Source organism: Triticum urartu, chromosome 3A (assembly GCF_056163025.1).
Source record: "Triticum urartu cultivar PI428250 chromosome 3A, HENAU_Tu73, whole genome shotgun sequence".
NCBI lineage: Eukaryota > Viridiplantae > Streptophyta > Magnoliopsida > Poales > Poaceae > Triticum > Triticum urartu.
This window is the reverse complement of record NC_141875.1, coordinates 365,226,367-365,245,652: the sequence shown is the minus strand read 5'-3', so window position 1 is coordinate 365,245,652 and position 19,286 is coordinate 365,226,367. Positions and strand designations below refer to the sequence as shown.

Here is a 19,286-nt window from a genome sequence, read left to right as displayed (position 1 = left end):
TAGGCATGGCTCAAGTGCAACCGAACTGACCACCAAGCGCTCAACATAGCTCATCCATATCAAGCCTCGGCACCGCCTCTGCATGGAAGCATCATGGGCTAACATTATCTTGTGAGAAATATCCTGCAAGGTCTAGCTTTGACTTCCCGGCAATGCTTGCCAAAGTGCTCAATGTCGCGATCACTTGCGCCGAAAGCGATCTTTTCTACATGTCCAGGTAGGCTTTCATGTTTTGCTCAGCAACCTCCACTTTGCTCACCTCTCGCAACTCATCAAAAACTTCCAATAACCTATACTCTGCACTTTTGCCGTTGGGATGTTGGACGTGATGTTCTTCTTTTCCAGGCGCCCCACTACGCCACTCAGGGTGAGAGGTATCATCCTTCTCCTTATGCAAAGGCTTTGGAGTCCCATGCAGAGGGGATGGGACCACACGAGTAAACCTACTAAGAGCATCTACAGCCGACCTCCTCAAATCCTCTTTAAACATCCGTGGACGCGTCTGATCAGTGACCAGACAGGAGAGAGATGGGAGAAAGTGACTCAACCAAACCCTTCATATCATCCCTACATGCCCGGGCTGTCCGCAAACCCTCATATGTTGGGGAACGTAGTAATTTCAAAATTTTCCTACGCACACGCAAGATCATGGTGATGCATAGCAACGAGAGGGGAGAGTGTTGTCCATGTACCCTCGTAGACCGAAAGCGGAAGCGATAGCACAACGCGGTTGATGTAGTCGTACGTCTTCACGATCCGACCGACCAAGTACCGAACGCACGACACCTCTGAGTTCTGCACACGTTCAACTCGATGACGTCCCTCGAACTCCGATCTAGCCGAGTGTTGAGGGAGAGTTTCGTCAGCACGATGGCGCAGTGACGATGATGATGTTCTACCGACGCAGGGCTTTGCCTAAGCACCGCTACGATATGATCGAGATGGATTATGGTGGAGGGAGGCACCGCATAGGACTAAGAGATCAAGAGATCAATTGTTGTGTCTATGGGATGCCCCCTGGCCACGTATATAAAAGAGTGGCGGAGGGAAGGGGTCGGCCCTCTCTATGGCGCGCCCTAGGAGAGTCCTACTCCCACCGGGAGTAGGATTCCCCCTTTCCTAGTAGAACTAGGAGCCCTTCCAAGTAGTAGGAGTAGGAGGGAAGGAAAGGGAAGCGAAAAGGAGAAGGAATGAAGGGGGCGCCCCCCTCCCTAGTCCAATTCGGACCAGCCCATGGGGAGGGGTGCGGCCACCCTTTGAGGCCTTTCTCTCCTTTCCTGTATGGCCCATTAAGGCCCAATATGAATTCCCGTAACTCCCTGGTACTCCCGAAAATACCCGAATCACTCGAAACCTTTCCGATGTCCGAATATAGTCGTCCAATATATCGATCTTTACGTCTCGACCATTTCGAGACTCCTCGTCATGTCCCCGATCTCATCCGGGACTCCGAACTCCTTCAGTACATCAAAACACATAAAATCATAATATAACCGTCATCGAACTTTAAGCGTGCGGACCCTACGGGTTCGAGAACTATGTAGACATGACCGAGACACGTCTCCGGTCAATAACCAATAGCGGAACCTAGATGCTCATATTGGCTTCTACATATTCTACAAAGATCTTTATTGGTCAAACCGCATAACAACATACGTTGTTCCTTTTGTCATCGGTATGTTACTTGCCCGAGATTCGATCGTCGGTATCTCAATACCTAGTTCAATCTCATTACCGGCAAGTCTCTTTACTCGTTCTGTAATACATCATACCGCAACTAACTCATTAGTTGCAAGGCTTAAGTGATGTGTATTACCGAGAGGGCCCAGAGATACCTCTCCGACAATCGGAGTGACAAATCCTAATCTCGAAATACGTCAACCCAACAAGTACCTTCGGAGACACCTGTAGAGCACCTTTATAATCACCCAGTTAACTTGTGACGTTTGGTAGCACACAAAGTGTTCCTCCGGTAAACGGGAGTTGCATAATCTCATAGTCATAGGAACATGTATAAGTCATGAAGAAAACAATAGCAACAAACTAAACGATCAAGTGCTAAGATAACGGAATGGGTCAAGTCAATCACATCATTCTCCTAATGATGTGATCCCGTTAATCAAATGACAACTCATGTCTATGGTTAGGAAACATAACCATCTTTGATCAACGAGCTAGTCAAGTAGAGGCATACTAGTGACATACTGTTTGTCTATGTATTCACACATGTATTATGTTTCTGGTTAATACAATTCTAGCATGAATAACAAACATTTATCATGATATAAGGAAATAAATAATAACTTTATTATTGCCTCTAGGGCATATTTCCTCCAGTCTCCCACTTGCACTAGAGTCAATAATCTAGTTCACATCACCATGTGATTTAATACCAATAGTTCACATCACCATGTGATTAACACCCATAGTTCACATCGACATGTGACCAACACCCAAAGGGTTTATTAGAGTCAATAATCTAGTTCACATCGCTATGTGATTAACACCCAAAGAGTACTAAGGTGTGATCATGTTTTGCTTGTGAGAGAAGTTTAGTCAACGGGTCTGCCACATTCAGATCCGTAAGTATTTTGCAAATTTCTATGTCAACAATGCTCTGCATGGAGCTACTCTAGCTAATTGCTCCCACTTTCAATATGTATCCAGATTGAGATTTAGAGTCATCTGGATCAGTGTCAAAATTTGCATCGACGTAACCCTTTACGACGAACCTTTTTGTCACCTCCATAATCGAGAAACATATCCTTATTCCACTAAGGATAATTTTGACTGCTGTCCAGTGATCTACTCCTAGATCACTATTCTACCCCTTGCCAAAAACAATGTAGGGTATACAATAGATCTGGTACACAACATGGCATATTTTATAGAACCTATGGCCAAAGCATAGGGAATGACTTTCATTCTCTTTCTATCTTCTGCCGTGGTCGGGCTTTGAGTCTTACTCAGTTTCACACCTTGTAACACAGGCAAGAACTCTTTCTTTGACTGTTCCATTTTGAACTACTTCAAAATCTTGTGAAGGTATGTACTCATTGAAAAACTTATCAAGCGTCTTGATCTATCTCTATAGATCTTGATGCTCAATATGTAAGCAGCTTCACCGAGGTCTTTCTTTGAAAAACTCCTTTCAAACACTCCTTTATGCTTTGCAGAATAATTCTACACTATCTCTGATCAACAATATGTCATTCACATATACTTATCAGAAATGTTGTAGTGCTCCCACTCACTTTCTTGTAAATACAGGCTTCACCACAAGTCTGTATAAAACTATATGCTTTGATCAACTTATCAAAGCGTATATTCCAACTCCGAGATGCTTGCACCAGTCCATAGATGGATCGCTGGAGCTTGCATATTTTGTTAGCACCTTTAGGATTGACAAAACTTTCTTGTTGCATCATATACAACTCTTCTTTAATAAATCCATTAAGGAATGTAGTTTTGTTTATCCATTTGCCAAATTTCATAAAATGTGGCAATTGCTAACATGATTCGGATAGACTTAAGCATAGATACGAGTGAGAAACTCTCATCGTAGTCAACACCTTGAACTTGTGGAAAACCTTTTGCGACAATTCTAGCTTTGTAGATAGTAACACTACTATCAGCGTCCGTCTTCCTCTTGAAGATCCATTTAATCTCAATTGCTTGCCGATCAACGGGCAAGTCAACCAAAGTCCACACTTTGTTCTCATACATGGATCCCATCTCAGATTTCATGGTCTCAAGCCATTTCGCGGAATCTAGGCTCATCATCGCTTCCTCATAGTTCGTAGATTCGTCATGGTCAAGTAACATGAACTCCAGAGTAGGATTACCACACCACTCTGGTGCGGATCTCACTCTGGTTTACCTACGAGGTTCGATAGTAACTTGATCTGAAGTTACATGATCATCATCATTAGCTTCCTCACTAATTGGTGCAGTAGTCACATGAACAGATTTCTGTGATAAACTACTTTACAATAAGGGAGCAGGTACAGTTACCTCATCAAGTTCTACTTTCCTCCCACTCACTTCTTTCGAGAGAAACTCCTTCTCTAGAAAGGATCCATTCTCAGCAACGAATATCTTGCCTTCGGATCTGTGATAGAAGGTGGACCCAACATTTTCTTTTGGGTATCCTATGAAGACGCACTTCGCCAATTTGGGTTTGAGCTTATCAGGTTGAAACTTTTTCACATAAGCATTGCAACCTCAAACTTTAAGAAATGACAGCTTAGGTTTCTTGCCAAAGCATAGTTCATACGGTGTCGTCTCAACGGATTTAGATGGTGCCCTATTTAACATGAATGTAGCTGTCTCTAATGCATAACCCCAAAACGATAGTGGTAAATTGGTAAGATACATCATAGATCGCACCATATCTAATAAAGTACAGTTACGATGTTTGGAAACACCATTACACTGTGGTGTTCCAGGTGGCGTGAGTAGTGAAACTATTTCACATTTTTGAACTGAAGGCCAAACTCGTAACTCAAATATTTTATTTCTGCGATCATATCGTAGAAACTTTTATTTTTGTTACGATGATTCTCCACTTCACTCTGAAATTCTTTGAACTTTTCAACTGTTTCAGACTTGTGTTTGATTAAGTAGATATACCAATATCTGCTCAAATCATCTGTGAAGGTCAGAAAATAACGATACTTGCCGTGATCCTTAACACTCATCGGACCGCATACATCAGTATGTATTATTTCCAATAAGTCAGTTGCTCGCTCCATTGTTCCGGAGAACGGAGTCTTAGTCATCTTGCCCATGAGGCATGGTTCGCAAGCATCAAGTGATTCATAATCAAGTGATTCCAAAAGTCCATCAGCATGGAGTTTCTTCATGCGCTTTACACCAATATGACCTAAGCGGTAGTGGCACAAATAAGTTGCACTATCATTATTAATTTTGCATCTTTTGGTTTCAATATTAAGAATATGTGTATCACTACGATCGAGATCCAACGAACCATTTTCATTGGGTGTGTAACCATATAAGGTTTCATTCATGTAAACAGAACAACAATTTATTCTCTTACTTAAATGAATAACCGTATTGCAATAAACATGATCAAATCATATTCATGCTCAACGCAAACACCAAATAACACTTATTTAGGTTCAACACTAATCCCAAAAGTATAGGGAGTGTGCGATGATGATCATATCAATCTTGGAACCACTTCCAACACACATCGTCACTTCACCCTTAACTAGTCTCTGTTCATTCTGCAACTCCCGTTTCGAGTTACTACTCTTAGCAACTGAACCAGTATCAAATACCAAGGGGTTGCTACGAACACTAGTAAAATACACATCAATAATCTGTATATCAAATATACCTTTGTTCACTTTGCCATCCTTCTTATCCGCCAAATACTTGGGGCAGTTCCGCTTCCAGTGACCAGTCCCTTTGAAGTAGAAGTACTTAGTCTCAGGCTTAGGACCAGACTTGGGCTTCTTCACTTGAGAAGTAACTTGCTTGTCGTTCTTCTTGAAGTTCCCCTTCTTCCCTTTGTCTTTTTCTTGAAACTAGTGGTCTTGTCTACCATCAACACTTGATATTTTTCTTGATTTCTACCTTCGTTGATTTCAGCATTACGAAGAGCTTGGGAATCGTTTCCGTTATCCCTTGCATATCATAGTTCATCACGAAGTTCTACTAACTTGGTGATGGTGACTAGAGAATTCTTTCAATCACTATCTTATCTGGAAGATTAATTCCCACTTGATTCAAGCGATTGTAGTACCCAGACAATCTGAGTACATGCTCACTTCTTGAGCTATTCTCCTCCATCTTTTTAGCTATAGAACTTGTTGGAGACTTCATATCTCTCAACTCGGGTATTTGCTTGAAATATTAACTTCAACTCCTGGAACATCTCATATGGTTGTCACGCCCTCGATGCGGCTATAGCTCCCAAGTGTCGAGGCATGACTTAGAGACATAACCGCATTGAAAGCAATGTCGCAAGTTAGGCAATCTTCACAACATCCCATGTAATATAAATAATAAAAGGGGAGATACATAGTTGGCTTACACTCGCCACGTCAATCAAGTACATAAATAGCATTACAACATTCAAACACTCATGGCCCGACTATGGTGCCAAAATAAAAGAACAACCCAACATGCGACACGGTCCCCATCACCCTAACTGGGCACCACTACTGATCATCAGGGAAAGACACGTAGTATCGTTGAGAGTCCTCGTCGAACTCCTACTTGAGCTCAAGCGCGTCATTTGGAACGGAATCATCAGGCCCTGCATCTGGTTTGGAAGTAATCTGTGAGCCACAGGGACTCAGCAATCTCGCACCCTCGCGATCAAGACTATTTAAGCTTAATAGGTAAGGCAAGGAAAAATATATGTGGAGCTGCAGCAAGCGACTAGCATATATGGTGGCTATCCTGTTCGCAAAAGAGAGCGAGAAGAGGAGGCAAAGCTCGAGCGAGTAACTAGAGGGCATCCTGCGGCAAGCATTACTCCAACACCGTGTTCACTTCCTGGATTCCGCCGAGAAGAGACCATCACGGTAACTCACACAGTTGATTCATTTTAATTAAGTTAAGGTTCAAGCTATCTATAACCGGACATTAACAAATTCCCATCTGCCCATAACCGTGGGCATGACTTTCGAAAGTTCAAATCCCTGCAGGGGAGTCCCAACATAGCCCATGAAAAGCTCTCACGGTCAACGAAGGAATAGACCTCCTCCCGAGACGATCCGATCAGACTCGGTATTCCGGTTCTTTAAGACACTTCGACAAGTTAAAACAAATCCAGCAACACCGCCCGAATGTGCCGACAAATCCCGATAGGAGCTGCACATATCTCGTTCTCAGGGCACACTCAGATGAGCGCTCCATACAACTAAAACCAAACCTCGAGTTTCCCTGAGGGGGCGCTGCACAGGACTCTAGTTTGGACCAACACTCAGAGGAGCACTGGCCCAGGGGGGGCTTAAAATAAGATGACCCTCGGGCTCCGAAAACCCAAGGGAAAAAGAGGCTAGGTGGCAAATGGTAAAACCAAGGTTGGGCATTGCTGGAAAAGCTTTAATCAAGACGAACTATCAAGGGGTTCCCATTATAACCCAACCGCGTAAGGAACGCAAAATCCGGGAACATAACACCGATATGACGGAAACTAGGGCGGCAAGAGTGGAACAAAACACTAGGCGAGAGGCCGAGCCTTCCACCCTTTACCAAGTATATAGATGCATTAAGATAACAAGGCAATATAATGATATCCCAACAAGTAAATAATGTTCCAACAAGGAACGGTCTCCAATCTTCACCTGCAACTAACAACGCTATAAGAGGGGCTGAGCAAAGCGGTAACATAGCCAATCAACAGTTTGCTAGGACAATGGTGGGTTAGAGGTTTGACATGGCAATTTGGAAGGCATGATAAGCAAGTGGTAGGCATCGTAGCATAGGCATAGCAAAAGAGTGAGCATCTAGCATAGGAAAGATAATAGTGATTTCGAGGGTATGATCATCTTGCCTACAAAGTTGTCAGAGTTGACTGGATTCTCGAAAGCAAACTCAACGGGCTCCTCGTTAGCGAACTCGTCTCCCGGCTCTACCCAAACAATACAAACAAGCAACAAGGACACAATCAACCACGTGCAAACTCAAACAACATGATGCAAGGATGGTATGCTATGCGGGATGCAATATGTGATGCATCTGCAAGATTTGACAAGGAATGAATGAACCTGGCCTCAACTTGGAAATCCAAGTGTGCCACTGGAAAGGTGAGATGAAATCGCTTGAAAACGATATAAAGATCGCCGGAATCGGAGTTACGGTTTGGAAATGGCAAGCAATACAAATATGACACCGGTCTGCGATTTACAGCAAGTAGCCATCTAAATGCAACAAGATGAACATGCTACAGCACCCAAACATGACAAAAAATACATGGCAGGGATCCATTCATGATGCTTAACAAAATACTAGCACTGAGCTACGGCCAATTCATCCATTAACAGGTTCAAACAAGCATGGCAAAAATGCATTTGGCAAACAGATCTCAGACTTAGTGAAATTAACACTTGTCTGGAATTTCAGATCAGATAGCACTCTTTGGAGCAAGAAAATAATATTCTACAGGATCTGAACATGAAAAAGTAAAGCATGGCATGGAGCTACTAAAAAAGCTTAACAAAAGTCCCTTAGTGACCTTGAGCCAAAAGGGATCAGAAAATACATATGCAAGCATGTGAACATGGCAAAAACATAATCAGATCACAGACTTGGTGAAAATTGGAGCATGCTGAAACAGATATCAAGTAGGCATGTTTACGAGCTCGATGCACTCACTACGGAGCAAGTCATGACAATCTAAGCATACATCCGTCAAGAATACACAAAATGCAAGCTAGACATGGCAAGAACAATAACATCGCATGCACGGATCAACTACAACATCCTCGGCAAAATTGCTAACAAGTAGACAATCTGCCCAGATTCACGAAATAGCAAAAGTAGAGCTCTATTGACTCAAGCTAGGGTACTCCATAATTGCAAACAAAGACATGGATGGATAGAGCACTACAAGATAAACAAAACATCCTTACTGATCATCCTCAAAAGAGGCACGGATCACTAGGAAACAACATGAACATATGGCAATATGAGATAAACAGGTCAAGGACTTAGTGGAAATGCTAAGTCCCTGAAATCAGCATTAACGAATGCTCCACTTTGCAAGCTTGTGCTAGTCACCACACACATCACAAAAATACATGAGTTGCACCTCTGGATAGATGGCAAAACATATAACAAAACTCATGAAGAGCTCAGGGGCATAACATGCACACATTAATCATGGCAAAAATGACAAATATCTAATTGGAGCAGCAGATCTGACAATTATCTCAAATAGCATTCTTCTAACAGCATTTTGGGCATCAAGATGAACTCAAATGAAAATGATGCAATGAGATGAAATGATGTGCTCTCTGAGACGAACATTTTGATATGCTATATGCCCAAAACGGAGCTATAGATGAGGGGTTATCACAGGTCAAAGTATGCAAAATAATCTGGGAACTTAGTAGAAAAAGGTCAACCCCTAGGGTTTCAGATCCAGATCTGGCACGGTTGCCGATGCGCTCGCCGGAGTTACTGTAGCTCGGAGGTCGCCGTAGATGGTGGTGGTGGCCGGAGTTCGTCGGAGAGGGACGCGGGGTCGCCGGACTTGGTGCGGTTGACGAGGGCGACGAGGCGGAGGCGCGCCGGGGCCCGGTGGCCGGAGCGATGGCCGGCGACGAGGGGCCCGGGCAGAGGAGCGCGGCGGCCGCCGGCGAAGGTGCGGGGCAGCGCGGGCCGCCGGAGTTGGAGGCGAGGGGCGGCGATGTGGCGGCGGGGAGGCGTCCTGGCGGTGCGCGGCGGATGGGCCTCGGGGGCCCGGTGTGGGCTTCCCGGGCCGGTGGTGGAGGGAGTGGCGGCGCCGCCACTTGGCGCCACACGATTGGCGCGGAGGCGGCGGCGGACGCTGTCCGGCCGGGGACGGACGTGTCCGGCGCGGCGCGAGGGGTGGATCTAGGGTTAGGGATGGAGGGGATCCGAGATTTGAAATGGGGGGTTCTTTATATAGGCATAGGAGGAGTTAGGAGAGTCTAAATGAGGTGCGGTTTTCGGCCACGCGATTGTGATCGAACGCTCTAGATGATGGAGAGGGTTTTGGTGGGTTTTGGGCCAAATTGGAGGGGTGTTGGGCTGCAACACACACGAGGCCTTTTCGGTCCCTCGATTAACCGTTGGAGCATCAAACGAAGTCCAAATGGTACGAAACTTGACAGGCGGTCTACCGGTAGTAAACCAAGGCCGCTTGGCAAATCTCGGTCCAATCCGGAAATGTTTAATCCCCACACACGAAAGAAAGGTAGAAATGACCACCGGAGGAGAACGGAGCGCCGGAATGCAAAACGGACAACGGGGAAAAAGCTCGAATGCATGAGACGAACACGTATGCAAATTCAATGCGCATGATGACATGATATGAGATGCATGACAACGACAACAACACACGGAGACAAAAACCCGAACCCGAGAAAATAAAATAACTTAAAGCCGGAAACGGCAAGAGTTGGATTACATATTGGGTAAATCATATCCGGGGTGTTACAATGGTCCATGACATTCAAAACGTCTTTGAAGTCCCGATTCTAAGCCGTTAAGCATGGTGCACTAAAATATCAAGTAGTCATCATATTGAGCTAGCCAAATGTTCATAACGTCTGCATCTACTCCTGCAATAGGTCTGTCACCTAGCGGTGCATCAAAAACATAATTCTTCTGTGCAACAATGAGGATAATCCTCAGATCACGGATCCAATCCACATCATTGCTACTAACATTTTTCAACATAATTTTTCTCTAGGAACACAATAAACTGGGAGCAACATCGCGAGCTATTGATCTACAACATAGATATGCTAATACTACCAGGACTAAGTTCATGATAAATTAAAGTTCAATCAATTAATCATATTACTTAAGAACTCCCACTTAGACAGACATCCCTCTAATCTTCTAAGTGATCACGTGATCCATATCAACTAAACCATGTCCGATCATCACGTGAGATGGAGTAGTTTCAATGGTGAACATCACTATGTTGATCATATCTACTATATGATTCACGCTCGACCTTTCGGTCTCCGTGTTCCGAGGCCATATCTGTTATATGCTAGGCTCATCAAGTTTAACCTGAGTATTCCGCGTGTGCAACTATTTTGCACCCGTTGTATATGAACGTAGAGCCTATCACACCCGATCATCACGTGGTGTCTCAGCACGAAGAACTTTCGCAACGATGCATACTCAGGGAGAACACTTGTACCTTGATAATTAGTGAGAGATCATCTTATAAAGCTACCGTCGAACTAAGCAAAATAAGATGTATAAAAGATAAACATCATATGCAATCAAAATATGTGACATGATATGGCCATCATCATCTTGTGCCTTTGATCTCCATCTCCAAAGTATCGTCATGATCTCCATCGTCACCGGCATGACACCATGATCTCCATCATCTTGATCTATATCAATGTGTCGTCACATGGTTGTCTCGCCAACAATTGCTCTTGCAACTATTGCTATCGCATAGCGATAAAGTAAAGCAATTATTTGGTGCTTGCATCTTATGCAATAGAGAGATAACCATAATGCTTTTGCCTGTTGCCGAGAACTTCAACAAAACATGATCATCTCATACAACAACTTATATCTCATCACGTCTTGACCATATCACATCACAACATTCCCTGCAAAAACAAGTTAGACGTCCTCTACTTTGTTGTTGCAAGTTTTACGTGGCTGCTACGGGCTGAGCAAGAACCGTTCTTACCTACGTATCAAAACCACAACGATAGTTTGTCAAGTTGGTGTTGTTTTAACCTTCGCAAGGACCGGGCGTAGCCACACTCGGTTCAACTAAAGTTGGAGAAACTGACACCCGCCAGCCACCTATGTGCAAAGCACGTCGGTGGAACCAGTCTCGCGTAAGCGTACACGTAATGTCGGTCCGGGCCACTTCATCCAACAATACCGCCGAACCAAAGTATGACATGCTGGTAAGCAGTATGACTTATATCGCCCACAACTCACTTGTGTTCTACTCGTGCATTGACATCTACGCATAAAACCTGGCTCGGATGCCACTGTTGGGGAACGTAGTAATTTCAAAATTTTCCTACGCACACGAAAGATCATGGTGATGCATAGCAACGAGAGGGGAGAGTGTTGTCCACGTACCCTCGTAGACCGAAAGCGGAAGCGTTAGCACAACGCGGTTGATGTAGTCGTACGTCTTCACGATCCGACCGATCAAGTACCGAACGCACGACACCTCCGAGTTCTGCACACGTTCAACTCGATGACGCCCCTCGAACTCCGATCCAGCCGAGTGTTGAGGGAGAGTTTCGTCAGCACGATGGCGTGGTGACGATGATGATGTTCTACCGACGCAGGGCTTCGCCTAAGCACCGCTACGATATGATCGAGGTGGATTATGGTGGAGGGGGGCACCACACACGACTAAGAGATCAAGAGATCAATTGTTGTGTCTATGGGATGCCCCCTGGCCACGTATATAAAGGAGTGGCGGAGGGGAGGGGCCGACCCTCTCTATGGCGCGCCCTAGGAGAGTCCTACTCCCACCGGGAGTAGGATTCCCCCTTTCCTAGTAGAACTAGGAGCCCTTCCAAGTAGTAGGAGTAGGAGGGAAGGAAAGGGAAGGGAAAACGAGAAGGAATGAAGGGGGCGCCCCCCTCCCTAGTCCAATTCGGACCAGCCCATGGGGAGGGGTGCGACCACCCTTTGAGGCCTTTCTCTCTTTTCCCGTATGGCCCATTAAGGCTCAATACGAATTTCCGTAACTCCCCGGTACTCCCGAAAATACCCGAATCACTCGGAACCTTTCCGATGTCCTAATATAGTCGTCCAATATATCGATCTTTACGTCTCGACCATTTCGAGACTCCTCGTCATGTCCCCGATCTCATCCGGGACTCCGAACTCCTTCGGTACATCAAAACACATAAACTCGTAATTTATCCGTCATCGAACTTTAAGCGTGCAGACCCTACGGGTTCGAGAACTATGTAGACATGACCGAGACACATCTCCGGTCAATAACCAATAGCGGAACCTGGATGCTCATATTGGCTCCTACATATTCTACGAAGATCTTTATCGGTCAAACCGCATAACAACATACGTTGTTCCCTTTGTCATCGGTATGTTACTTGCCCGAGATTCAATCGTCGGTATCTCAATACCTAGTTTAATCTCATTACCGACAAGTCTCTTTACTCGTTCTGTAATACATCATCCCGCAACTAACTCATTAGTTGCAAGGCTTAAGTGATGTGCATTACCGAGAGGGCCCAGAAATACCTCTCCGACAATCGGAGTGTCAAATCCTAATCTCGAAATACGTCAACCCAACAAGTACCTTCGGAGACACCTGTAGAGCACCTTTATAACCACCTAGTTACGTTGTGACGTTTGGTAGCACACAAAGTGTTCCTCCGGTAAACGGGAGTTGCATAATCTCATAGTCATAGGAACATGTATAAGTCATGAAGAAAGCAATAGCAACAAACTAAACGATCAAGTGCTAAGCTAACGGAATGGGTCAAGTCAATCACATCATTCTTCTAATGATGTGATCCCGTTAATCAAATGACAACTCATGTCTATGGTTAGGAAACATAACCATCTTTGATCAACGAGCTAGTCAAGTAGAGGCATACTAGTGACATACTGTTTGTCTATGTATTCACACATGTATTATGTTTCCGGTTAATACAATTCTAGCATGAATAATAAACATTTATCACGATATAAGGAAATAAATAATAACTTTATTATTGCCTCTAGGGCATATTTCCTTCATCATATTGATACCAAATATGGGGAAGATATGAGGGCTCACGGACGTGCCTGGTAATGACCCCCACGTAGGATGCGACCCACTCAGGATCACCTTTTCTCTTTCTTTATTTTTGTCTTTCTCGCTCTTTATTTCTACTAATCACATGTAAGTGACAGGACATATAAAGAAGAAAATGAGAAGTATGATTGTATGCACGGAAAAGTAGGGGCTCAAAACGGACACATCTGGGCACTAACTGGACGCGTGTGTGAACGTCTAGTGAGGTGGATTTGCTAAGTCGGGCTGTAGACGTTCTAAGAACACCTCTGAATTTACCACCTTTAGAATTTTGCATGTTGTTTGTGTTTCCACATCCAGCTAAGCTTCGGTCGGGAAGAAAAGCTTTTGATGCCTTATGCCATATGCTTGTCCGTTAAAGCCAGGGAGTTATTTTGACTCCGTCCAGATTAGCTAGCAAAGTAGGGAGAAAGACGGATCACGTGGACAGAAAGAGACACACACACATAGTTAACTATTACGAGTATAATAAAGTTTGAGAGAGGATTCGCTCCCTGGCTGTTTGTGCATGTGTTGACAATTTTGTTTCGGGCGCATGATACTAGTTTACGGTTCTGAAGTACATCTGAGACACATTACGCGGTGTGGTGCATTGTTAGCTCCAGCACTCCTTGGATCCTGCTGCAAGAAATTCATCGTAAAGACAGAAGTAAGAGTTTTGGCAGGGTTCATCCATGGTTACTGTGTGCTTAACTAGTTAAATTAACCTTCCCGCGGCATTCTTTAATGTTGGCATCTTGTCGGTGAGATTAAGTCACATGCATCAAACGTTACTAGACATCACTAAGTCCTGCCAGCTGTTATTTTTTTAACACTGCCAGGTGTTTTGTTATCGTACATATGATAGTAGTGATACTAGCATTATAGTAGTACCATAGATTTATCTTTTATGACTTCATTTATTATTTTTATGCCCATGTTAGTATTTTTTAATATGATTAGTAATTGTGTGCGTGCAATGCATGTTAATATTAAGCAAGATATTGATTATATTGCACGCTAATATCAGGCAAGATATAAGTTGCGTGTTAATACTAGGTATGATGTAATTATTTGGTTAACGTTGACAATTATAAATGATATTTTTAGGGAAGGGTTCTAAACATATTTAACGGTAAACACTGGAGCGATGTAGATCATTGCATAGACATGATTGAACGGGTGAGATTTGTTAGATCTCCACAACTCACTCATTTTGTATTGGTACTAGGGTATATGCTTGTGCGTTGCCGCGAGACCAAATATTTTGTTTTTAACACAACAAGAGGATCATACGGGACAAATCTTGATGCAAAGTAAATAGACAAAATAAGATTACGATTGGTAATAAAGTATAGATTTTCCATTTAGCATTTTTTTAAATTGATAAAATAGGCATGTGCCCATTAATCTGCTTTATTTGGTTACCAAATAGAAGTAGTTGATTGATATTTATTTTCTTCTAAGTCGTGAATTTATTTCTATTTATTGGGTTACCAAAGAGTTTGACATATACTAGATTTATCATCAGAAAAATTCACTTAGTAGCCATGAATTTATTGCTATATCATAGGTTGATATTGTTTATTGGGTTACCAAATATTGGTTTGATGAAAACTAGAAGGATGAAAAACAAGAAAAAATTGATGAAGGATGGGAGATTGGACGAAGGGGTGGTGAGAAAAAAAGGGAGTGAAAGATGGATCTTAGATTCTTTTAGGCAACAGAGATAAATAAATATAGGTATAGATACATATTTCCTCATTAACTACCATAAGAACTCAACAATAACTCAACAGTATGCTTAGTTGGCATGTACTAGGCTGGTCGTAGTGGGGAGTGTCATATACTAGTATCATGTATATGATACTAGTGTATGATACTACATTCGTAGTGCATTGTATCATATGTTGGTATCATAGATAACTTCATGTATTGTCACGCATGACACATAGTGACACATAATTTAATATGATATGGTACTACCCCCCTTTCGGTTTAGGCTACATGTAATGGGTACTATCATAAGTCAGAGCATACATATAATACTAGTGTGTGATACTATCTCCGTAATGCATAGTATCATACTATACTAGTATTACTTTATTTATTGCCATGCATGATACATAGTAGCATAACATTTATTATGATACGGTATCATGATATGATACTCCACCATCCATTTCTTCATTTAATTCCATGCCACCTCATCAAAATTTCCTAATTGGCAATGCATGATACTAGCTATGATACTTCCATTACAACCAACCTTATAGGTCTTATCACAAAAAAATATTTTCCCATTTTATAGGTCTCAATTTTATTGCTCTCTGTCACATGCTCAGATTATTAAGGTGCATTAAATTATTGCACGCAAAGTTTAAAAGAAAACTCACCTTGCATGTAAAAGTTCTTGATCATTTATTGGTCACATGCATGCGTTTCAATTAATGCATTGATAAACATTTTTCAGTACTACAAACGCATTAATGGAGTACTATTGCAAACTACAAGAAATGTTCCATCATTCACCATCTATCTTGGTTGATGAGATTTTTGAATTGAGCCCTGTAAACCGGAAGAGAGGGAGTATCATGATATGATACTCAACTCTCTCTTTGTTCATTTAATTCTATGTCACATCATCAAATTGCTTAGTTGACATGCTCATACTACATGTTGTCTTAGGATGCATGATATTTGTAATTATACCACCACTACGAGAGGCCCCACAACAAACTGACTCAGTACATATTACTTCCCTCCGGATTTATTAGTCCCCATTATATTTTGGGTCAAACTGTGACCACATATTTGAATAATAAAATGTTAATGCATGTTACCAAATATTGTACCGCTGAATTCATATTTGTATGTAGTTTATAATAATATTATTGTTGCTATGTATCACTTATATTTTATTAGTTAAGTTTATCATCAAAAGATGGCCCAAAATACAAGAGGGGCTAATAAATCCAGATAGAGGAAGTATCTAAAAAAATTGCCTCCGCGTAAATGGATCAAATTTTTTTGATGGGTAGTATTAGGTGTTGGCAAATTTGCGCATGAAATGCGGAGTAAAACGTCAACCCTTGCCTCTCCCCAGCAAATAAAAAACCTTGCTATGATTTTTCTTGGCGAATCCCTCTGATCTTTTTGGTAGGCAGACTTCTTGATGTACTCCTGTCCCTAAGAGTCAAGCCGGACACCAGCTCTCTCCCTTCTACATAGAGCTTTTTGTGAATTTTTTATCTGGCATTGTCTATGGTTGTAACTCTAGCTATAATGAAAACGCTCATGTTGGTTTTTGGCTATCATTACTTTTCCGCTTTTGTTATATAGCAGGCGCCAAAAAATTCTTCCTGTTCATTGTATCCGTTGATTTCACATGTTTTGAGATATATACTGCGTTGTGAGATTGGCTTCCAGATATCTTCTTGTGTGTGCTATTTATGTGTGTATTATGTGCTTGCTGACTTGTGTATGTGTGTGTTGCATGCATGTGTGTTTGCGGTGTGTACTTATTTCATGTGTGTGCACGCTCGTGTGTGGTGGGGCTTGCAAGCACAGGTGTGTGTACGTTTGAGTGCCCGTGTGCGCGCACGTGCATCGATGTGTGTGCGCAAGTGGATGTTGCAAATCATAATATTATTCGAAATTGAACTACCATATGCTTATCTTTTCCATATTATAATGTGGAACAGGTGATGAGATGATCAACTGCATGAGAAGGGGCTCAAATTGTCCTGGTGATGTTTAGGGCGCATTATATGGACATAAACCTTTGTGTCATTGTCGGTGTCAAAACCGACCGATCTCGGATAGGGGGTCCCGAACTGTGCGTCTGAGGATCGAAGGTAACAGGGGACACAGGGAACAAGATGTTTAACCAGGTTCGGGCCCTCTTAATGGAGGTAAAACTCTACGTCCTGCTTGATTGTATTTGACGAGTATAGGGGTTACAAGAGTCGATCTACCTCGAGATCGTAATGGCTAAACCCTAGATGTCTAGCCTATATGAATTTTGATGATCTCTATGGACTGACCCGTCTGGTTTATATAGACACCGGAGGGGCCTAGAGTTGTACAGAGTCGGTTTATAGAAGATGGAAACTACACATCCGGACGTCAATCTTGCCATCCACCCAAAGGAGAGTCCCATCCGGACACGGGGGAAGGCCTTCTACCTTGTATCTTCACGGCCCATCAGTCCGACCCATAACACACAGGCCGGACACTCGAGGACCCCTTAATCCTGGACTCCCTCAGTAGCCCCTGAACTAGTCTTCAATGACGATATGTCTGGCGCGCAGGTTGTCTTCGGCATTGCAAGACGGGTTCTTCCTCTGAATACTTCAAAGCAATCTTCTGAATAAAAGAGATGTATCCGACTCTGTATAATAGTCACAACCCTCAACCACGAAGGCAAAATACTTAATCAAAGTAAGGTTTGTCAACTGAAAACTTTTTTCGGCGAAACGCCATGCCTGGCCTCTTTATCATTTAGAACCGTTTTTGACCTCCCGCTTCGCGTTTCAAGGCACAGCCTCTATTGACACGTCTTGTCAAAGTAGAGAGCTTGTCCTCTTATTGCGGGATCCTCATCAATACGGGTTTGGGTAATCCAACCGTGCTATTCGCACGACCCCTTGGGAACAGGCGAGTTTTAATGCTTGAGGGGGGCTCTTGATATTCACTGCCTATATAAGTGGATAAAGATCCCTTCTTTTACCCCACACTTTCTCCCTTCCTCTGCTTTCCCATCCTCGAGCTCCAGTGCCCAAGCTTCGATCTTTCCCACCGCTACCAACCTCTCCAGCCATGTCCGGATCCAGCTCACAGGGCAAGTGGATGGCCTCCTCCGTCACGGAGAAGGACGTCAAAGAGCTCCGGGAGGCGGGGTACCCGACTGCGGACATCGCGCATAGGCTCCCTGCCAAAAAGCAAGTCATCCCCACTCTGGAGCCCGGCGAAAGAGTGGTGTTTATCCCCCACTTTCTCCGTGGACTAGGGTTTCCCCTCCACCCCTTTGTCCGTGGCCTCATGTTCTATTACGGGCTAGATTTATGATCTAGCCCCAAATTCCTTCCTCCGCATCTCGGCGTTTATCGTCGTGTGCGAGGCGCTTCTCCGCATCCCCCCACACTTTGGCCTATGGCTCAAGGTCTTCAATGTGAAGCCGAAGGTGGTCGACGGGAAGCATGTGGACTGCGGTAGTGCCATGGTGAGCAAGCTCTCCAACACCACCTGGCCCAAAGGAGCCTTTGTGGAGATCGTCAAGGTATGGCAGCAAAAGTGGTTCTACATCACCGAACGCCGCGGCGCTAGATGGGTGGCCGCTCCTGAGTTCAGATCCGGTCCCACTATGCGGCTCACTTCGTGGACCAACAAGGGTCTGGACTGGGGATCGACCGATGAAGTGATGATGCTGCAAAAGCGCATCAAAAATATGATAGGTAAGAACACCAGTCTCACTGATGTGATTCAGGTGATGCTTTTCCGCTGGACCCTCCCCTACCAGCGTCGGCCTCTCCATATGTGGGAGTTCAATCCGGAAGGGCCGTGGATCCTGCAGTGATTCTTCGGCACAATGCACGAAGAGATCTGGAAGTTGCTCTTCAAGGCCCAGAAGACGTGGCCGAAGAAGACCGACGACATCAGCCTCGACAGCGCGAATCCGCCCACTCCGGTAAGTATTTTGTTTCCGAACATAACTTCGGTTCACAAATCAAAGGGTATACTGAGTTTTGCATTCCTCATTCAGGGCTGGACAACAAAGGCGGAGCGGATCAAGTGTCCGGCTCCGCTA

General features: G+C 43.7%; 1 pseudogene; it reads left to right on the top strand.

Annotated features, from left to right (window-relative positions):
* The first annotated feature begins 18,298 nt into the window (after positions 1-18,298).
* Positions 18,299-19,055, top strand: LOC147979720 (uncharacterized; annotated as a pseudogene).
* Positions 19,056-19,286: the final 231 nt, after the last annotated feature.